This window comes from Manis pentadactyla, chromosome 13, assembly GCF_030020395.1.
Source record: "Manis pentadactyla isolate mManPen7 chromosome 13, mManPen7.hap1, whole genome shotgun sequence".
Taxonomy (NCBI): domain Eukaryota; kingdom Metazoa; phylum Chordata; class Mammalia; order Pholidota; family Manidae; genus Manis; species Manis pentadactyla.
This window is the reverse complement of record NC_080031.1, coordinates 3,546,702-3,569,895: the sequence shown is the minus strand read 5'-3', so window position 1 is coordinate 3,569,895 and position 23,194 is coordinate 3,546,702. Positions and strand designations below refer to the sequence as shown.

General features: G+C 51.3%; 1 long non-coding RNA gene across 1 annotated transcript in view; it reads left to right on the top strand.

Moving 5' to 3' along the window:
* LOC118929689 (uncharacterized) overlaps nucleotides 1–23,194 on the top strand; it is a 138,842-nt gene that overhangs the window by 4,991 nt on the left and 110,657 nt on the right. Inside the window, exon 2 of the long non-coding RNA XR_005031703.2 lies at nucleotides 10,342–10,474. This is a non-coding gene — a long non-coding RNA (uncharacterized LOC118929689). The remainder of the gene's footprint in view (nucleotides 1–10,341; nucleotides 10,475–23,194) is intronic.

Below are 23,194 nucleotides of genomic sequence, written 5' to 3'. Positions count from 1 at the left end.
ATTCAACAGCAGTTACAGTCATAATTTCCCCCCTTTAGCCCTCACGACCGGCTTTGAGGTGCGTATGATTATTCCCATTTTACGAATGAGGAAGTTTCAGCTCTGAAAATCTCAGGCTAGTAAACAGCAGAGCTGAGATTCAAGCCAGAGCTATTTCCGAACCTGCGACCTCCTTCCTGAAGGCAGAGAGGGACAAAGGACTGCAGAAGAGCAGGCTTTCCTATCAACACCCACTGGGTCTCTGGACACACCAGGGCCTTCCACTCCTGTGGACCCCAAGCACTGGCTGTTTCTTTTTGTTCACTGAGTTGAGATTCTGGACTGAGGCACTGTCCCCTTGCCCATATCCCCATAGGATGCTCCTTTAATTTTATCCTAGCATCAGTGTCTCTGCCTGATAATACAATTATTTATGCATATCTTTCTCTTTACCAGACTTGTAGGCGCCAGAAGGTGTGGGCCATATCTTACTCATTTATTGTGGCAGGTTCTTTACTGGCCACCGGTAGCCTGCCGCAATAGGTGATGGTCAACAAACGTGTATGTGTGTGTGTTGATAATTACAACATACAACTCATTTTTCTACCTGGGGATTTATCTTGATTTCACCTGCACTTACTAAGCACCTACTGTGTGCCTAGATCTGTGTCAGGAGATAACACATGATCTCTATTTTACCCCCTATAGGTCTCTCAGAACAGGTAACATTTCATGACCTGCCACCATCATTTCTCTTTCTTCCTTTGGAAAGAACAGAAAGTCCCCCTCACGCCCCTCAGCAAACACACGGGCAGAATATGATGAAAATAGTTGGAGTCTTTGCTTTAAAACATCGTTAGATTTTCTGTTTAAAAATGTTTTGTTCACATAGTGATAGGAGATCTTTTAGAAATCGGTTCTGAGGAACGGCCTTCCTAAGGCAGTCGGTATTCAAGGCGGTTTGGAGAGAGAGCTGGTTGCTAGGGGCAACGCTAACTTCTGAGGGGGAATCTCTGCATGTGGATCTAAAGCCAATGCCCTGGGGGCCCTGCAGGCATGGGTCCTCTCGCAGAGGAGCGGGTGCGCGGGCAGCAGAGGAGGAGCCCCTGCACTGAGCAGCTCACCACTGTTGGTGGCTAGCGGGATGCTGGAGCCACTTGCATGGGGCATGGGGCACAACCCATGCCCACAGGTGGCAAATCTCCTCCCTCCAGTAAGGCTGCCAGGAAGACAGAAAGGCTGCCAGTGGCCAGGGCCACCTTCCTGTGGGGCCCTATTCCTCTGGGCAAGACAGTCCAGATTGGAGCCAGGGGCGTTGCCTCTCTGGTCACTCATCAGTGCTGCATTTATTTATTTATTGTTATTTCTTGAATCATCATAGAGTAAAATTAACTTTGTCTCTTGAGGTCCAGCTTTGTGACTTTAACATGGGTATAGATCGTGTTACCACCACGGCGGTGAGGGCACAGAACAGCTCCCTCACCCCCGAAGCCCGTCACGCTGTCCCTCTGGAGAGCCTCACTCCCCGCACCACTCCCGGCATTCTGTTCCCTATGGCTGTACGTCTTGTCTTTTCAAGAATGTCATATAAATGGAACCACTCCGTGTGTAATCTTTTGCGAGCAGCTTCTTTCACTCAGCACAGCACCCCTGAGATTCCCCTGGGTTGTTGTGTGTGCCCATCCTCCATTCCTTTTTAACTGCTGCCTAACGCTCCACACTGCGCATGCACAGTCCCTCCTTATTATCTCTGGATTTCATATTTGCAAATCTGCCTACTTACTAAGATCTGTAACCCCAGAACGGATACTTGTGGTGCTTTCACGGCTATTCACAGACAGGTGCACGGTGGCAAAAATGTTGAGTTGCTCAATGTACGCATGCCCCTCCCCACCTGAGGGTGGACAGGGCAACGCCTGCTTTCTGGGTTTACGTCTCAGACTGTAAACAAGTACCCTGTTCGTGGCCTATTTAGTGGCACCTTTCCCTGCCTTTTTGTTAGTGACTGTGCTGTTTATGACGGCCCCCAGTACACCACAGGGCTGTCTAGGGTCCTGAATGTAAGAAGACTGTGATGCGCCTTGTGGAGAAAATACATATGTCAGAGAAGCTCCATTCAGGTGTGAGTTTCGGTGCTGTTGGCCATGAGTTCCATGTTAATGAATCAACAACATGTATTAAATAAGGTGTCTTTAATCAGAAATGCACACGAAACAAGGTTATGTATTGATCAGTTGGTGAAAATGTGATAGAAGCTCAAACTCCATGTCCCCCCAGGGGCGATGGTGCAATATTTGCTGATTCAGTGTTTGAGGTGGCCTCAGCTACTGTGAATAATAAGGATCGGCTTTGGAATGATGGTAGTCGTTAGACTGAGCTCTGGGCTAGTTACTGTGAGTCTCAAAACCCAGCCCCTGACCTCACAGTGCTTACAGTTAGGTTGCGTTGAGAGCTCTTTCATGGCTGTGTCACTTGGGGGAAATTTGATTTTCTTGGTTTTTGGAAGGAAAGAAGCTGACATTCCAGTGCAGCTGGGCTTTGGTGAAACTGTTCTGTGCAGACAGGAGAAGAATGAGCTGGTTTCTCAGGAGGACAGAGAAGTGGAGGGCAGGGGGGAGCCGGGGAGATCTCAAAAGACTGCGCTGTCTGCCGCAGCCCCTCTCTTGGACACCACACGCTCCCAGGAATATTTCTAAATTCAGGAAATGGCTTGGTGCACACAGGGTTTTTGTGGACCCTTTTGTGGACCCTGTGTGGCACGGAGCAGAATAGGGATGGCTGCTGTGGGGGTAAGGAGAAAAGACAGGGGGACCAGGAATCACCTGGCTGTGGGAAACCCATGGAAATTAAAGAAGCTTGGGATTCCCACAGGCTGAGAATTGACAATTTTGGTCCAGTTTACCTGTGTTTTGGGAGTGGGGAGGCCTCAGCTGATATGTGGGCTACACTTTGGACATGGGCAACAGCTAGAGGGGCGACATCATGGACTACTAGATTGTGCGGGACAAATCTAGGGATTATCTGAGTCAGACGTGGATGGGAATGGTCCGGGGGGCCTTCAACTTCATCCAAGCCCCAGCCTGGAAGTAAAGGCGCTTTCTTCTCTAGCTCCACAATAATGAGAATGCAGTAACTATATCTGGCATATAAACTCACATTTTAGCTTACAAGGCTATTTCGCATACATTATTTCCATATACCTTTTCTTTCTAAGATAGTTGGCTTTTAAATTTATACAGATTCCAGGCGTAGATGAAACGCTGTGGGCACTGAGTTAGTACCTTATGGTTCTAACTCCACCACCACCCCCGTCTTACCCAAGAAGTCTCACTGCAGCGCAAGTGATAAAAGTGATATTTAAAAAGGGATGATCTGGAATCCACTCAAGTTTATATATCTAGTTTACCACTGATAGCAGCAAGGCTATTTGCCGCAAACCTGTGGCAGGTGTGTGGTATTGTAATGTCAAAGGTTAGAACTCTGCAACATCTTGTACAATGTTCACAACTCTGTGACATAATTACTAGGTCTACTTTGCATAGTTGCATAACATCTGACATTGGAGCAGCCAGGGGTCCGGAACATGGGCATGGACCTGGGTCACTGTAGAAATACACTTGCACCTAAACCAGGTTCTCTAGGTCTTTTGTAACCTCCTTACAAGTCATCAGCTCTAGTTCACCAGTCAGAAAGAAGTTTCCAGAACGCCCCACTGTGCACGGCCCGGACAGTGAGAAACCATTTCCCCCAGTGCCTGCAGCTTCCAATCCAGGGCAGTGAATGTGGAGGTGACAGCAGTTTGATGAGGCAGAGGGGGCAATGGTGGCCCTGTCCTCCACCTCTGAGGTCTCTGGAGGTGAGGGTGGGCACTGCGAGAAGGGGATGGAGTGTCGGTGCTGGATGCAGGCCCCTGGTTCAGAGGGTATGCTTCATGCCCAGTCACTCCTTCCCTGAGGACGGAGCTCAGTTAGTGCATCTCTTGGCTTCTTGCTCTCCCGTTAGACTCTCCCTGCCCCAGGGAAGGGGAGCAGACACCCAGGTGGTGATCTGGGGGGAGTGCATGAGGGCCGATCACTCAGCTCTCCTCTGTTAAAGGTCAGACTGACTGTGGAAAGCCCAAGTTGCCATCTACCCACCCATGACAGCCATTGCACTTGGGCAGACCCCTGTCATGACCTCCACGTGCAGAGCCTGTCACCTGACCTGGGGGTCCAGGAGGCCCATTGGCCCTCTCACTCAGCCACATCCACCGGCTTAGTCTTGTTAGCAAGAAATGTGGCTTTTCTATCTCCCATCTGCCACCATTTCTTTTTTTTTCTCTTAGTTTTCTTAGGACATGGAGGGGATCAATGTCTTGGGCACTTCTTTGATAAGATACAGCAAATGATTCTTTTCTTCTCTTCTACCAACTAGGCATGTCCCTCTTTTTTGCACCTCACTCTAAACTCACCTATTCTAGGTAGTCTTTTTGGGTTAGTTGCTAATCTCCGAGCCATGTCTAGTCCTGCAATGTTAGGATTCTATGTGGAAAGGGACCTCAGAGATGATCTGTTCTAACTCCTCTCCAGAAAGCCTCACCACTAGGGGAAAGCAGCAGAGTAGTGGGCTTCTACTCAGAAGACCTGGTGTGATTTGGGGGAGTGTCTTAAGCTCTCTGAGCATTGCCCTTACTGGAAAAATAAAGCGAAATAATTTCTGCCTCTCAGTGTTGTGGTGAGGATTGAATGAGATGGTACAGGATGGTGCCTGACCAATTTTAAAGCCCATACAAAGAGAAAGGGTTGTTAGTAGTGGCAGGGGTAGGCATAGAATCTAGATATTCCTGGGATGTGGGGTCAAAAGGGCCCCATCTTGGGGAGGCCAAGGGCTTTTCCAGGGTCCAGAGGAGTGAAGTTAGCAGAAAATCCTAAAGAACGTACTTTGGTTAAATATAAATTGACTGAATGCACCAATCAAGAGACACAAGGTGGCAGAATGGATAAAGAAACAAGACCCATCTATATGCTTCCTATGAGAGACTCATTTCAGATGCAAAGATGTACACAGACTGAGAGTGAAGGGATGGAAAAAGATATTTCATGCAAATAATAGGGATAAAAAGCAGGAGTAGCAGTACTTATATCAGACAAAATAGACTTCAAAACAAAGGAAGTAATAAGACAAAGAAGGACATTACATAATGATAAAGGGATCAGTCCAACAAGAGGATATAACCATTATAAATACCTATGCACCCAACAGAGGAACACCTAAGTATGCAAAACAAAAATTCACAGAACTAAAAGGAGAAAAAGACTACAACCCAGTCATATTAGGAGACCTTAACACCCAATTGCCATCAGTGGACATATCATCCCGACAGAAAATAAATAAGGAAACAGAGGCACTGAATAGCACATTAGATCAGATGGACTTAACAAATATATATAGAACACTCCACCCAAAAGCAGTGGGATACACATTTTTCTCAAGCATACATGGAATGTTCTCCAGAATAGATCACATACTAGGCCACAAAAAGAGCCTCAGTAAATTAAAAAAGATTGAAATTATATCAAGCAACATCTCAGACCACAATGGTATGAAACTAGAAATAAACTACATGAAGAAAACAAAGAAACCCACAAACACATGGAGGCTAAACAACATGCTTCTATAATCAATGGATCAATAAACAAATCAAAGTAGAAACCATGCAATACAAGGAGACAAATGAAAACAAAATTACAACAGTCCAAAATTTGTGGGATCCAGAAAAGCAGTTCTAAGAGGGAAGTACATAACAATACAGGGCTACCTCAAGAAACAAGAACAATTCCAAATAAACAGTTTAAACTCACAACTAAAGAAACTAGAAATAGAAGAACAAATGAAACCTAAAGTTAGTAGAAGGAGGGACATAATAAAGATCAGAGAAGAAATAAATAAAATAGGGAAAAATAAAATAATAGAAAAAAATAAGTGAAACCAACAGCTGGTTCTTTGAGAAGATAAACCAAATAGACAAACCCTTCACCAGACTTATCAAGAAAAAAAGAGGACACAAATAAATCAGAAATGAGAAAGGGATAGTTACAACTGACACCACAGATGTACAAAGAATTATTAGAGAATCCTATAAAAAATTATATGCCAATAAATGGGACAACATAGGAGAAATGGACAAATTCCTGAAAAAGTCTATCTTCCAAGACTGACCCAGGAAGAAGCAGAAAATATGAACAGACCAATTACCAGCAATGAAACTGAACTGGTAATAAAAAAACTCCCAACAAACAAAATCCCAGGACCAGATGGCTTCACAGCTGAATTCTACCAAACTTTTAAAGAGGGCCAATACTCTAAAGTATTCCAAAAAGTAGAAGAGGAGGGAATACCTCCAAACTCATTCAATGAGGCCAGCATCACTAATACCAAAACCAGACAACTATGCTACAAAAGAAGAAAATTATAGATCAATATCCCTGATAAGCATGGATGCAAAAATCCTCAACAAAATATTTAGCATAGCAAATTGAAATAAAAAATACTTCAAAAGGGTCATCCATCATGACCAAGAAGGATTTATTCCAGGATTGCAAGGATGGTATAATATTCATAAATCAATCAATGTGATACACCACATGAACAAAAAGAAGGATAAAAACCACACGATCGTCTCAGTTGATGCTGAAAAGGCATTCAACAAAATTCAACATATATTCATGATAAAAACTCTCAACAAAATGGGCATAGAGGGAACATACCTCAACATAATAAAGGGCACATACAGCAAACCCACAGCTAATATCAAAGGTGAAAGCTTTTCCCCTAAAATCAGCAACAAGACAAGGATATCCACTCTTACCACTTTTATTCAACATGGCTGCTGGAAGTCCTAGCCATGCCAATCAGACAAGATAAAGAGATAAAAGACATCCAAATTGATAAGGAAAAGGTAAAACTGTCACTATTTGCTGACCACATGATACTCTATATAGAAAATCCCAAAGACTCTACCAAGAAACTATTAGAACTAATAACTGAATTCAGCAAAGTTGAAGGATACACAGAAATCTGTTGCATTCTTATATACTAATGATGAACTAGCGGAAAAAGAGCTCAGGAAAACAATTCCATTTACAATTGCATCAAAAAGAATAAAATACCTAGGAATAAACCTAAGCAAGGAGGTAAAAGACCTGTACTCTGGAAACTATAGGACATTGATAAGAGAAACTAAGGGACACACCAATAAATGGAAATACATCCCATGCTCATGGATAGGAAGAATTTATATCATCAAAATGGCCACCCTACCCAAAGCAATTTACAGATTCAATGCAATCCCTATCAAAATACCAATGGCATTTTTCAATGAACTAGAGAAAATAATCCTAAAATTAATATGGAGCCACAAAAGACCTTGAATAGCCAAAGCAATCCTGAAAAGAAAGAACAAAGCAGGGGGATTATGTTCCTTGATTTCAAGAACTACTACGAAGTCACAGTAATCAAGACAATTTGGTACTGGCACAAGAACAGATCCATAGATCAATGGAACAGAATAGAGAGCCCAGTTACAAACTCATGCATATATGGTCAATTTATGTATGATAAAGGAGCCATGATTATACAATGGGGAAATGACAGTCTATTCAATAACTGGTGTTGGGAAAACTGGACAGTTACATGTAAAAGAATGAAACTGGATTATTGTCTAACTTCATACACAAAAGTAAACTTGAAATGGATCAAAGACCTAAATGTAAGTCATGAAACTATAAAACTTAGAAGAAAACATAGGCAAAAATCTCTTGAACATAAGCATGAGCAATTTTTTTCTGGACACATCTTGGGCAAGGGAAACAAAAAGTGAACAGGTGGGGCTACATCAAACTAAAAAGTGTATAGCAAAGGACTCCATCAGAAGAACAAAAAGGCATCCTACAATATGGAAGAATATATTCATAAATGATTTATCCCATAAGTGGTTAACATCCAAAATATAGAGCTCATACAACTCAACACCAATAAGACAAATAATCCAATTAAAAAATGGGTGGAGGACCTGAACAGACATTTTTTCAAAGAAGAAATACATGTGCCAACAGCACATGAAAAGATGCTCCACATCACTAATCATCAGGGAAATGCAAATCAAAACCACAATGAGATATCTCTTCACACCAGTCAGAATGGCCACTATCCAAAAGACAAGAAATAACAAATGTTGGCAAGGATGTGGAGAAAAGGGAACCCTCCTACACTGTTGGTGGGAATGTCAGTTGGTGCAGCCACTGTAGAAAGCAGTATGGAGGTTCCTCAAAAGACTAAAAATAAAAATACCATATGACTCAGTAATTCCACTTCTAGGAATTTACCCAAAGAAAACAAAATCCCTGATTTGAAAAGATATGCACCCGTTTATTGCCACATTGCTTATAATAATTAAGATATAGAAGCAACCTAAGTGTCCATCAACAGATGAATGAATAAAGAAGATATGGTATATATACACAATGGAATATTATTCGGCCATTAAAAAAAAAAAGAAATCCTGCCATTTGTGACAACATGGATGGATCTAGAGGGTATGATGCTCAGGGAAATAAGCCAGGTGGAGAAAGACAAATATGATTTCACTTATTTGTGGAATCTAGAAACAAAACAAAACAAAATGAGCAAAACAGCAGTAGATCAAAGACACTGAGAAGTGACTGGTGGCTACCATGGGGGAGGAGTTGGGGTGTGTGGGGAGGGCGAGGGGGATAAAAGAGCACAAAAATCCTCAATCATAATATAAAATGGTCACAGGGATGGTAGTACAGCATGGAGAATATAGCCAATGATTCTGAAACATCTTTCTATGTTGTCAGATAGTAGCTGCACTAGTTCGGGTCACGATTTAATAATGTGGGGAAGTGTTGAATTACTGTGTTATATACTTGAAACCAATATAAGATTGTATATCAACTCTTCTTTAACAGAAAGTAAGAAAGAAAGAATTTTGGACCATGGGTTTTAGACCTGCCCAAACCCTGGTGTCCGGAGGGAAGTCTCTGGAGGCCTGTGCACAGATGTGTGCCTGGAGGGGGCAGGCCAGGATAAGAAGGCCTGGAGAAGGAGGTCAGGGGGCGCTGCGCCCCTCAGGTAGAAGCAGGGCCTGCTCCTGGACCCCAGGGCCCTGTCATCAGGGGCTCAGGGGAGCCTCCCCCAAGATCTCACCCCCGGGGGGAAACTAGGGCCGGCTTGAAATCATGGGATCCCGTCTAACGCGTCTCATGGCCCGCTCCACCCCAGAGCCTGCAGGAACTGATAGGAACCCTAACACTCTTCAGGATCAGTCCTGCTTGCCAGCCAGTCACCCCTCATTTTTCTCCACTCTCTCCTTGTGACCCTGATGGTCTTGTAAAGACCTGGAAATGACCTCTGGGGAAATGGGTGACCCCACGAGACCATTGCTCTTTTTGGGGCCTTGGCTTCTCTCTTCCTTCCGTGGGATCAATGCTCTGAGTTGATCCTTGGTGCTTTGGTTCTCCGATATCACTATCAGAACGTTTTTATTGTGCTAATTTGTGCTGGCACCATACTAGGCATTGTGGCTTCCACACCCCCACCCCCGCCCCAGTGCACATGCATGTATGTGTGTGTGTGTACACACTCAGGTTTTGCTCACATCAAACAAACTTGTTGTATGAACACCTGGGTTTACAGTGATGGTAAATTAGGGGATGATTATTCGCTTTATAAAAAGTATTCATGTTAGGATTCCCCTGGTGCGTTTATAATGTGATTCAATTTATACCATATTCAGCCAGTGTCTATTGTGTGAAGGGAGGCCCTCTCTGCATAAACAAGAGCATGTGTAGGCAGTATTTTGAGAATTATGGAAGGAAAGAATTAGAGATACTGAAGAGGTTTTTATTACTGATAATAATGAGTAATACTAGTGCCTGGGAACAAAGGTGACTGTGCGTCCCAATTTCTTTGGCCTCTGGAGCACGGATCCACGGGGCTGGGGACGAAGACCAGCTCCTGCTCACGGCTCTGACTTGGGACCATGAGGATCCACGTGGGGGCTGGGAGTGGCCAGGGGACCCGGGAGCCAGGAGCTCTGGTTTTGGTATCAGAGGCAGCAAAGGAGAGAGGAGGAGGGTACGGTGGTTTGGTTTCTCTTCCTTGCCGTCTCTAGGCCTGGCTGTCTGGGCTGAGGCCAGGGGTGGGGAAGGCGCCTAAGGGTGATGGAGATCCCAGAGACAGTTCAGGGTGCTGTCCAATGCTTGGCACTTTTTTGACACCCCTCTGCACTGACGCCCTTCTCCCAGTGCCGTGGGCTAGGGCCCTATTCGGAGTTCTCATCCATTTCTTTGTCTCTTTCAGGATGTTGCTGAGCCAGCCGAGCGGATGAGAATCCAGGTTTTGAGGTGAGCTGGAAGGCCAGCTCCACCCTCTTCCTCGAGCATCTTTCCAGCCTCCTATTTTGCTGCCATGAGAGGAAGACAGTGAATTCCAGGTACGGAGCCAGATTTTGTTAGGCAGGCAATGGAAGAGCACGAGACGTGTGCAGACAGAGGAGTGACTGATGTGGGGTGCGGTGGGCTGTGTGTGTGGGTGGGGCAGAACTGCTGGGGAACCACTGCAGGGTGAGGTGCTGGGCATGAGAAGGTGGCACCCAGAATGGCTGCGAGGCCCAGCGAAGACACACCTGGCAGGTAACTGGGGTGAGGAGCAGGGATGGGCCTTCAGGTACTTAAGGACTATCCCGGACCCTTTGTGTCTTCAAGAAAAGCATCTCCATTCTCTCTGCTTGGCTCCTAAGGCAATGGGCACCTTCCTTCCTTCCTGGGCAGGTACTGGGCCTGGGCTTCCCCGCGCTGCCTAAGCAAGAGTCAGAACATTAGATATTAGATTATGACTCCCATCGATACACTGAGACCTGGAGTAGAACATGCCTGAGTCCATTTTTTCTGGAGTTTTCTGAGGCCCCTGCTTCTCAACCCATGTCACAACTTCTGCCTGGCGTCAAGGGTTGGACGTCTGGCTCGGGCCTGGGGACACTTACCACTGAGCCCCACTCCCCCACACTGGGCATCTTCAAAGGAATCTCTGGTGTCCCTGACCAAGTCAGCAGGGGCTGGGAGGGAGCCTGGAGCTTTATTAACTAATCTCTGGTACTTGAGTAATTTATTATGTTTAAGCTGGTGCCATCAAGTCTCTCAGCGGTGCCCGCGTGCGCTGGGAAATAAATTAAAGGCTGTCCAGAGACGCTTGGATCATCTGTGTGATTGCCGGGCTGGTGAGATGGAGGTTTAAGGCTCTTTCTTCTTGCAAATTGGAAATTAGGAATTAATAAGACAGCAGGCCAAAGAGCTGTGGTGGTGGTAACTTGGCTGCAGGGCCAGGACTGGCGGAAGGAAGGCTTCTGCACCAGGCGGTGGGGGGGAGCGGGCAGAGCCCAGCCAGGGCTGCCACATGGTGGGCGATCGCGGGGCCCTGCTGGGCTGGGGCTCTTCCTTGGTCTGCGGTGTACGTGGCCGGGGCTTTTCTCTCCTGAGGAAGGTTAAACGGGCAGTGGAGGAAGCCCCAGCCTGGGGGCCGGAGGACCCACTTTTGGCTCTAGTGCCGCCTGCTGTGTGTCGCTGGGGAGGCCCTTACCTCTTCTGGATTTCAGTTTCTCACCAGCAAGATGAGGAGGCTGAACTCAGAGCCGATGTATCCATTGGGCACACAAAAATATTTAAATTTCCTTTCCAGTCAGAAGAAAAGCAGTGAACTTTTAGGTTGAAGAAAATACTTTTATAGCCTAAGTATATTCAGGTCTCTATCAAGGCAGTCGTAAAACGTAATTTTTCATATGAACGTGTCTGTGTGTGGAGGCCGCCGGACCAGGCGACCCCAAAGCCGGCCCCGCGCCACCGGCCGGGGGCCTCCGGAGCTTCCTGTCGCCGATGCCCGCTGCTGTACCTCGGTCCCCGCGTGAGCTCCTGCAAGCTGGGCCCCGCGGCCTGTCTGTCCCCGCGCCCGCATCAGGGGCTCCGGGCCATGGGAAGAACCACCATCTGGGTGACGGGCGGTGGTGCCCCGGGAGTGGAATCCGGGCTCTGGGTCTTCGTGCCACGGCTTCCTCGTCCGCATCCCGGGAGGCGGTGGCTGGACCAGCCTGGAGGCCTGAAATGCCTTTTCTCAAGGCGCTCCATTCAGGCCTTGCCCCTGGGCCCCCCGATCAGACCCTGGACCCACCCCCATTCCTGCCTTCGGCTTTTCTGCTGCTGTTCCTCTGTCAGAAGGGCCCAGAGGGGCCGCAACAAGGCAGCGCCGCCTGCTGGGGTCAGCGCTGGGGGCCACGTGGGGCCGGACCCCTCGGGAGCCCGGGCGTGTAGTTGGGTAGCCTCACCACCAGGTGGCAGGCTTGCTCTACACAGAGGCCTTGGCGGGAGCATTTGCCTGGAGGTGCTGGACGGCGCCACATCAGCCCGTGGCCGGGGCATCGTCCGGGCAGCTTCCGCAGGGCCCCGGCCTCACACCTCGGCCCTGGGCTCCTGCGGGGATTCTGACTCCAAGGGCACCTTGGCGCCCTGGAAGCGCGTCCAGGCCGAGGTCACGTGTCTGGCCAGAGAGCGCCCCCTGGTGTAGGGGGGCTGAGTTGCCTCCCTTTGGGTCCGTGCAGGTGGGAGGGTGGATGCCTGGGCGGGTGGGGCGCAAAGGGACCCAATACCTCCGGAGGCGTTCCCAGGACCCTGGTTCTGGAGAGGAAGGCACCTCACCATCCCACCACTGGGGCTATTCCTGCCGGGGGCAGGCAGCGGGAGCGGCCCCACCCCTCCGGCCAGCCCGGGCGGCAGCCCTGCCCTCCGGTGCAGCGGGCATCCTCAGGGCCTGCCCTGCGGAGCCAGCCCCGGACCGCTGTCCCCCGTCTCCCTCATCTTCCTGGGCTGGTTCCTGGCCCTGCCTGCAGTTCTCACCCCTCCATCCTGGTCTCTGCTCCTGTTTCAGAAACAACGGGACTTGGGTGCCGTGACCGCTGGGCCCCCTGTCCCGGTGGCATCAGATTTGAGAGCTCGCCCCGATGCTCTCAGCCGGCACGGCCCTGGACCCCGCCTTACCGGGCGCCGTGTCTCCTCGGGGAGCAGGAACCAGGCCGGGCCCGGCCGGGGAGGCCCTGCTGCACGGATGCCGGCCGCCCCCAGGCCTCCCGCCCTCACGGTTCCCAGGGACGAGTCTGGGCCAGAGCCTGAGAAACACGGAGCGGGGCGGACGGGGGCCGCGGGAGGGCCGGGAGGGAGACGGACCGCGGCCAGCAGAGAAGATGCTGAGGGAGGGCGCAGAGTGGGGGAAGGAGAAGCAGACGAGGAGCAGGGAGGGCGAGAGAGGCTGATGGGCGGCACAGAAGAACCAAAACAACAACAAAAAAGAAAAGAAAGAAATGAGCTAAATTGAAACCAAGGAAGGAGGAAAACAAAAGGAAAAAGGAAACACCCGAAAGACAGAAAACGGAAAATACACAGACACACACGCACGTGCGCACACACGCACACAGGCTGCTTCTGGACACTGTCCTGGCCCTTGGCCGCCCCTCCCTCTGGGCCTCTGGGCCCCTGACGGGGTGTCATCCCCAGGTGGCGCCTCCTCGGTGACCTGCCCCTGCGCACCCCTAAGGACTCTCCCGTAGGAAAGGACGCACAGGGGGGGCCGCAGGCTCTGTGCCTCACACTTGTCACCCAGAATTGGATCTACCCGCCTCTCTGTCTTCCTCTCTTCCTCCTAGTTTCCTTAGTAACTGACAGTTCCCCAGTGAGTTCCAGACCCCGGGTGACAGACTGCTGTCACTGTCACAGAAGCACACACACACACACTCTCTCTCTCCCTCCTAACTGCCCCCCACCGCCCCCCACGGGTTCACAGACTTGGGCGGGGGTGTGAGGATGCCTGGGTAGGCTCAGGGGTAATTAAAACATGCACCCTTTACCCCATAACAGGGAGCAGAGCTTTAATTACTCACTCTGAGGGTGAGGGCGTGAGCGGGGAGGGGCCTGGGGATGTGTCTGCCCTTCTTTCTTTTCCGTTTGCCCACATTGGATTGGAGAGGTGGAAGGTGGGTCTGGGGAAGCGAGGGGGTGCTGAGTGCCTGTGGGGGGGAAAAGCGGAGGGTGAAACCTGATTGTGTTCATTAAGGCAACACAAAACTGGGAGCCGTAATAATAATTAAATTAATTATAAAAGCAATTTGCTTTTGAAAATTTGATTTGACAGCTTACTAGTGGCTGCACTGATCTAGCAGCTCTGGCTTAAAAATAGTCAGAACAAAAAACCAACCAGAAGAACCATCAGCTAATTTTAATTAGATGCCAGGATTGGTAAACAAAATTCCGCACCACCCTTTCATTGTGGCTGACTTCGATTTAAGGAGATGTCAGGATTGATTTTGGGAAAGGCAGGGGAAGGGAAGGTGCCTTTTAGGAGGGGGCCGCAGCTCTGGGGGTTCTGGGCAAAAACAGCTGCCCCGGGGGTTGGTCCCTTGGTCCCCACCCACCTGGGGAATAGCTGTTTAAAGGCACGTTGGCAACTCCTCGCTGACCCGAGTGTCTTGCTATGTGACCTTGGCAGGAGGCAGAAATGCTCTGCTATGTGACCGTATGACTGTGTGTGTGTGTTGGAGGGGGGTCATCACACAGTGTTCAGAGAACCTTCCTGCCAGGAAGGACAAAGAGAAGCCATGGAGCGTTGGGCCCCTCTCCCCGCCCAGGCTCTGGGCTGCCTAGAGGTCCCAGGAGGCTAATGCACGTGTCTGGAAGTTCTGATGAAAACCGAGGAAGGGCTGGGTGCTGGCAGGGAGGGGTAGCTGCATCCTGTGACCCTAAGCTCTGGGGCCACGTGGCCCCTGACCTCCCCAGGCCTGGGCTGCCATTCTCAGAAGTGCACACATGCCCTGCCCAAGAGCGTGCTCTTGCCTAGGTCAAGGCCTCTACCTCAGAGTCCCGGGTCCACCCGCCCAGTTAAGTGCCCAGCATGTCATGGCCTCTGGGAAACTTTGTCGACTGGAACCAGGGACGGATCCTGACCTTTCACACTACCTCTGCTAGCTAGCATTGACTAGCCCCCTTGCCCTGCGCTCTCCTGGCCGCCCAGTATCCCCCCTCCACACTCATCCCCCCTGGGCCACTGCAGGAAGGTCACAGGCATTTCTTCATTTCCCATGGCGTGGCACCGCCCCTTCGCCCTTCCCTGTGCCCCTGCAGCGCCAGGGCTGTTGACCGCCTGGTGGCTGCCTGCAGGCCCTACGCCCCCTGCCCCCTCAGGTGCCCATCTTTACAGGGTCACTTTCAGGAAGGCATCACTTGCTTCATTCAACAAGTTGCCTCGGCCGCATGCTGACCCCACTTGCGGTGGTAGGGGCGGCCCGGAGTGTACTTGGTTCCCGCCTCCGGCAGCCTAGGGACCTGTGCACATGGAGGTCTTTCTGTCTCCCACCCGGCAGTGTCCCTGTGGTTCTGGCCTCACTTGTCTAACCACCCGCAGACATTTCCACGTGGAAATCCCCCGATTATTTCAGAACCAGTGTTTGAACCAGGACTTTCCCCACTCTCCTTCCCTCCCCCTCCACCCCCTCCACCTTTCTCCCAACAGCCCTATGTCTGTGCAGCTCACCACCTTCCCACCACCAGGGTCTCCCTGAGCCTCTGCGTCTCCTGCTCCTTCTTCTGGTCTAACGGGTTATAATTAACCAGCAAGTCCCACAGCTTTTTCCCTTCCAATTCCCCTGCCTTCATTCCCTGGCTATTCCCTTGCTCCTCTCTCTCGTGCCCCCGGGCCTCCCTGCCCTTTCCCAGGCGGAGCACCCCCGGTGGGCCTGAACCTCTAGGCCCTCTGCTCCCTCTGGGACAGCATCAGCCCCTTGCTGCGGAGCCCCCAGGAGGTGCGCTCTGCCTTCCTGCGATGACCCCACATGTGGCTGGCGTGTGCACGTCCCCGCACCCATCACTTGGCCCCTGGCTCAGCCCCCTGCAGCCGCCGGATGTTGCCGTGTTTGAGGAGGTGCTGAGGAAGGAGGTGGCCCCTCTGCAGCAGTAAGGGGGTGCTGGGGGCATCAGCACAGAGGGACCCCCGAGAGCCCAGAAGCAGGGGTTGTGCAGCTGGGAAAGATTCAGAATCCCTGTTGTGTGGAGAACCTGAGGAAGAGGCTCCTGGGCCTGGGATGAGGACTGAGCAGGAGTCTAAGGAGCCGAGGGGTGGATCTGGGATCAAAGGGCAAGGAGGGAACGAAGGAGAAGAGGGAATGGAGCCGTTTTCTCTGGAGCAAACAACTGGGACTTGTGGTTTGATGAGAATCTTTAATACTAAGAAGGTGCTGGGAAGTTAGGGCTTCACTGATGTCAGAAGGGGGAGAGGGAGCCTGACTGATCCTCAAAACTGCGTGCGTGAGGCAGGCCCTACTCAGCGTGGCAGCCACCGCTGGAGTGTCCTGGCTGCAGGCAGAGTGTGGGGGTGGGCGGTGCGTGCCTGCACGCGGGTGCATGTGCACGTGTGCACATGGGTGGAAAGTGAGGGAGAAGCCAGACAGTTCTAGCCTCACTGACTGCAAACTGTGCAAACTGTACAACTTGGACAGCTACATGATAACTCTGAGCCTCAGTTGCATCATTTATAAAATGAGGTTAATTATGATATCTGAAAGATTGTCATGAGGATCAAAAGAAAGAATATGTGTGAAGCCCCAAGTCAGGTTCCTAGAATGCAGTCTGTGTTTAAGGAGTGTTATGTTACGACACTTATTCAACCAGATCTCTTCCTGACTTCCCATTTTTGACTCCCACCATTCCCTTCTTCCTAAATGGCAGAGCTGCAGGGCCCTTGCAGGTGACCTGGTCTATGCTCACCTCCAGGATGGGGCCGCAACCCCTGGGGCGTGCAGGGGACTCGCCCGAGGCCTCCCTGGAGTTGGATCTGGGCCGGGTGGGGCCTGGACGCAGGCCCCTGGACTCCCATTCCAGTGCTATCCCTGCCGTCATGTCTCAGTTCAGGTTAATATAGGGAGGAACCGATTAAACAGAAGCTGCAGTGGGAACCCCAAATTCTGGCCCTGCCTGTGGGGCACCCAGCTTGTGGGGCAGAAGCCATGGTGTCTTCCCCTCCTCCTGGTGCCCACGTCCCAGCTCTGCTGGGCAGGTTCTGCCTGGAGGGGATGGGGTTCAGAGCATGCTGGGGTGCTTGTAACCTTCAGGCCAATGCATGTGAGGAGAGACAGGACAGTGCAAAGTTGCCTCTCCATGACATCCTTCCATAGGCTCCAGTCTGGCCAGGAAACGTCACCCAGCCTGGCCCTGCCCAGGCTCTGCCAGGAGGTAGGGGCGAGGGCTGGGCTCCCCCTGAGAGGGGTGAGCTCACGGGCCAGTGCCTGGGTCTTCGAGAGCCATACTAGTTCTGCCGTGTGGCCCAGGACAAGTCATGTCAGCTCTCCGGATCCCACATCCCTGACATGTAAAACAGGAGGATCAGAAATCAGTCTGTGATTCTAAGCCTTTGGGAAATGCTCACTTTCTTTTCTAAAGATGTCTTATGACTTGACCCACTTGGTGTGTGTCTGGTGCTTTTGGGCAATGGTGTGGGTGATCCTGGTGAGGTGGGCTGTGTGGGGGTGTCAGGTAAGGCACACTCACCTGAGGCCAGATCCTGACTGATGGAGAGAGGCCGGGAGCCGGGAGAGGTGGTTGTTCTGCCTTTCCGGCCAGCCGCTGAGCCTGGGCGCCCGGGGACCTCTATTTCTCATCTCTATCGAATGGGGGCATTGTATCTTCCTGCGGTAACGCACTCTGAGACACGATGACAGTGACAGAACATCTTTTGGAAATGTTGAAAACTTTGTGTTTTCATTTGTAGTGAGTAAAAGCCAGCTGTTCCTCTCACTACAGGTGGCCCAGGGCTGGGTTTTCCCTGCTTGGGAAGGTCCTCGAAGGGTGGCTGTCACCACGTGCCCAGGCCAGTGCCTGTTCCTTCTCACCCAGCAGTGCCACCAGTGGCTGACGCTGGGATCCACCCACCGGCGGCCTCAGATCCTCCTCCTCGCCGCCCTCCAGGCACATCCCCAAGGGCACCTGGTGGCCCTGTTTCACCCATTTCTGGGCCTGCCAAGGGTCTGGGCTGCTGGCGACTCTGCCTGATGGCTGGGCATGCAGCCTTGGCTCCGATTCTGTCCTGATGAGTGGAGCTGATGGGTGCAGTGGTGTGGCCGGGGCTGGAGGATGAGATCCCCCCAGGGCAACAGGGGGCAGCCCTGCAGTGGGGCTGCCCCCTTCCCATCCCGAGCCCACCTCCACCTCTCAGCATTCTCCAGGTGGAGAGGTCTGGGCGCTGGGTGGACTAGAGCCAGTGAGTCGTGGCCGAGGGCTACAGCCCATGCGGTCTGCTTCCCTCAGAACGGCCCAGCCCTCCCATCATCCTGCTGCACAGCAACACCTAGGCCAAAGGGTAGGGGTCACAAAGCTCTGCTTTCCTTCCTCTGCCAAGTGGGGTGTTTGTGAGAGGGGATGGGTGTGTCAGGAAGAACCAGAACCACACCTAAAGGAAGGACAAGACAGAGGCAGAAACCCAGAGCCTGTGCCTGAACGGACAGGTGGTTGCAGGAGGCCCACGATGGACGGAGAGCTGCGCACTCTGACCCCCTGGTCCCTTGGAGACCCAGCGTCTGGGGAGACGCTGAGCACCCCAGTTGGTCCAGCTGAGCCGCGGTGAGGCATTCTCATGTCCTTTGCACAGCATGGGCTGCCACAGCGCCGGAGGCACTGAGAGTGGACCAGAGGGCCCTCCAATGGCTGCAGGCCGCAGGATCAAGGAAGGCTTCTCTGGCGGTATCTGGGGAAAAGAAGCTCCATGTCTTCCTCCCCCTTTTATGTTTTGAGAGCTGCAAAAATTATGTCTGATGTAAAATAGTGGAACAACAGACTGGATGTAGTTCACTGTGGCCGCTGCACTTCAGAGCCGCCCCCATCCACCTCCTGCCCCCAGCGGTCACCACTGTGGGCACCTGGTGTAGACCCTTCCTTATCCCCCCAACTTTGAAAAATGTATTTGGAAATAATAGCAAAATGTACCTAGAACCTACTATATGCCGGATACTACACTAGAGTTTCATATGTATTATTTGAAATTGTGCACGCCCTCAGCATGCACACACACATTTTTGTTTTGTTATTTTAAATATAGGACGATGCTGAGCATACTTTGGGGGAGCTTTCTTTTTAACCGAATGTGTCTTGGAGATCTTGCATGGCAGTGCCTACTTCTCTACTTCATTCTTCTTAGTGAACGTGTAGTATTCTGCAGTATGGCTGTGCCACCATGTAAAGTCATGATACCCTCATTTGCAGATATTTACAAGCTTCCATTTAAAAAAATTATATAAACAATGCTGAAAGGAACATCCATATGCATTTGTCTTTGGGCAGAATGTGTAAGGGTTTTGTATGATAAATCTTTGAATGAAACTGCAGATTAAAGGACACATGCATTTCTCAGCTTCCAAGACTCCCGCACATTTGCCCTGAGGTTAGATGTTGGAGCGTTCTTTGTCTAGGGGCTTAGTCCTCCCTGAATTGGGAGGGGTAGAGATTGGCGGAGCTCTGGCCCTTCTGTCCTTGGATCAGACGACATACAGATGAAAAGCTCCGGGGTGAGAGGTGAAGGGAGCCCCCCCTGCTGCCGCATCGGTCAGCGGTGCCCCCATCAGGGGACCTGGAGGAGGCCGTGGGCACTCGGGTCCCGCTGCCCAAGGTGCAGGAAGACCAGAGTAGCTCCTTAGCTGGGGGAGATTTCAATAACTGCATTTGGAGGGTCACTTAAAGCCAAAGGATAATCCATAATTAATTTCATCTTTGTTTGGAATTCATGAAATGATTAGATTTTCAGAAGAGATTGACCTAGCCTTAGATGCTTGAATTTGGCTGAGATTAAATGGGTTTATTTGTGTCCCCTGAGTCCATTCCTGAAGTAGTCCCACTCCATGCTGGGGAACGGGTGGGCGTGCTGCTGACAAACGCACGATGCTGACCCAGTGGGGCCAGGAGGGCAGAAGACACGTGTTCATTGCTGTATCTCCAGTGCCTGGAACAGAGCCTGCCACCCACAGTACTAGCTCCTCCCGTATTTCCTGAATGAATACAAAGGCTTTGGAGGCACTAGAAAACAACTGAGAAACCAGATTCTTGATCCGGACACAGAGCCCCCCACCTAGACCAGCCGTGCGATTCTCTGCACCTCAGTCGCCCCTTCTGTCAAACAGTAATAGTAATACTTCCTAACTGTACCGACCTCATAGGATCACCATGAGGATTATATAATGAAAAAAATTTTAATACCATTAATTATTTTAATGACAAAAAGTACTCAGCCTAACTTTGTAGGAGGTTTTCCTTCTCGAATCCCTCCTGACCTCTAGCTTAGCCCAACTCATTTCTCTTGAGCGTTGTAACTGTCCTAGAATGTGCCCCACACCTTACTCTCTTCTCTCTGTTGGGCACCAGTTCAGAGTGTTGTCCCATTAGACCAGTGGGGTCTAGTCGGTCGGCTGAGCATCCCCACCTGCTCTCAGCCCTTGTTCCTCCAACCACGTGTCCCTGTCACTCTGGGCCTGTGCCCCGTGCGTCCCCTCTGCTCTCATTTCGGACTGCCTGGGGCCCTCTCCCAGCTGGGCCCCTCTGGCTGCTGGGCCAGCCCCTCTCTTGGTAGACCCTGACTCCTTCGGCCCTAATCACCGTGTGCTGGACGTGGGGTTGGCGCCGATCGGTCCAGGGAGTCTGTGAGCAGGATGGCATGACTCTTCCAGATTCATTCTAGAAAACAGGGAGAACCACCATTACTGAGCACCTACTATGTGCCAGCACTGGACTAGGAGGGTTCACTTGTGGCTGTCACCTGATTCATCATCTAGGTGAAAACATGAGGAGAAAAGCAGGTCTCTGAAAGGCCAGGTCCTGAGCCCAAGGTCACACTGCTGGGAGGCATCAGAGCCAAGGTCGGCCCCGGGCCTCGGGTGTGACCTGGTGCTCTGAGTGCAGAGGTTTGCCTCGGCTTCTCTGCTGGCCCGGCACCTGCTCTTTCAGCCACGGCTGTTGCACTCCGGCAGCTCCATCATCCAGAGGTGGCCCTGGAAGAAGAGAGGCTGAAATCTTATATAATTACTCAAATCATGGCTCCTAAATGGCCTCTGATTACAGCACTAAAGCACGGACGGTTCTGCAGTGTGGCCCCGGCTCTGCTGAATGGTGCTGTGGCCACTCTGGGCGGGACTCTTCCCCTGTAGAGTGAGAGATGGCTTCTCCGCATGCAAAGTAGGTCGGCACCTTAGCAGAGATCTTTTCAAACACTTGGCTCTTTGAAGTCCCACCACGAAACTCCCTTTGTTTCCCCTGCCTTTGCGTCTTCCCTCCCGTCCTCTTCCTTTTTCCAAAGGCTTGATGACATCAAATGGCTCTAACCGACAGTGCCAGTGAGAGCTGCACGCTGGAAGCTCAATTATAAATAGGGCCCTGCTAGCCCAGCTGGGCCAGGCGTGCCCACTGCGGCCAGGCTGCCTCTGTCCAGCGCCTCCCGGCCCCGGGCCACCTTTACAGGATTGTGGGCACTTGGCTAGTCTGCCAGAAAAATGTGTGTCCTGGCCTGTAGCACCACCAGCCCAGGTGAGGAGTGGGTGGACTGGGATTGCACCCACGCCTGGGGGCCTTTGGCTTGAGCTTGTGGTGCTCATTATGAATCCAAACATTCAAAAGGCTTTTGCTCCAGCGGCTGTCAACTCGGCTGGACCAGTTTGTGCTCTGCCCAGTAGCCTGCTATCCTGGGGCTCATTTTTCTCCCATTTGCTCTTGCTTTTCTAGTCGCCCAGCCCAACTGTAGGTAGAAATCGAAGAGTTGTATAGGCAGTAAGGATGCCTTCCAACACTAGGTGGCCACACCCATTCCCCCTGAGGCTGCTGCGGAGACCGCAGGGCCCGAGGGGCTGGCACAGGGACCACACTCCTCAAACCTCAAAGACTTGGGGAGGAAACTGAGGTGTGTGTGGGTGTGTGCCCTCGCTAAAGGAGATGCTTAGTGGCCCGGATGAATTTGCTTTCTGCACCTGGCCATGGTGCCATCGGGGAATTCAGTGGGATTACTGCCCGCCAGCGTCTCCCCTCACCCCTATTTGCTGTCTCTGGACCTGACAGAAGAAAAGCCCTGTTCTGTTATTCCCCTCCATCTTTCTCCTGTCCGTCTCAGTCTGGAGCCAAAGGACAAGTAATTTCCCAGGAAGGTCAGTGTCTTCAGAGGTATTTAGGAGGGGCACTGGAGTGGCAAGTGGGGAGCAGGCTTAGAGATGTTTCTTTTCACCCAGTAAATAGTTATTGAGGACCTACATCTGCTAAGATGCTTCTAGGTGCTGAGGGCACAACCGAGAACAACACAGTTGAAACCTCTGCCTTTATAGCCGGGGATACAGACAATAAACTAGACGAGTAAGTAAATAAAGACGGTGGTTAAGAGCTGAGACAAAGTAAAACAGGGCAAAGGAGTGGGGAGCATGTGGTGCTGAGTTTAGGTAGGGTGACCCAGAAGACTCACTGAAAGGTCACGTCTGGACACAGGCCTGAGGGAGTGAGGTGCGAAGACTCTGAAGAGGGTGTTCTGCCGGAGGAAGCATCAGTGCAGGGGCCTGAGGCCCATGGGCATCTGGTGGGTCTGGGGTAGAGAAAAGGAGGTGTGTCGCCGGATCAGGGATGGTGAGAGGCATGCGCCAGGTGCGTTCCAAAGGGCAGTGGGCTGGAGTGGTTGCCTGCCGGTTCTGTAGAGCCTCCGTGGAAGGACCTTGCCTGCTATCACGGGCAAGAAGGGAGCCGCTGCAGGCGCTGAGCACAGGGCTGTTGGGGTGGGTCCGCAGTCTTGCAGCAGATACTTCTCCTCCAGTGGGTGTTCCTGGGGCCGCTCCCTTCCCTGCCTCCCAGGTTACTGCTGTTGGCTAGAAAGGGCTGAGCCAGACTGGAGGGGACGTTGATTTTCTTCTTGCTCCAAGGGAAGGCAGAGAAAGAGGAACAGGTCAGACACGGAGACTTTGCCCACTGGGTACTGCTCCTGAGGCTTTCGGAGGGACAATAGCCCATCGGCCACTCCTGGGATTCTGGGAATTCAGAGCTGGGCAGATGCAGGCCGGGGCTGTTCTTTCCCAAGATGTTCGGGCACATGTACGTCCGTGTGCATCCCTTCTCTTCAT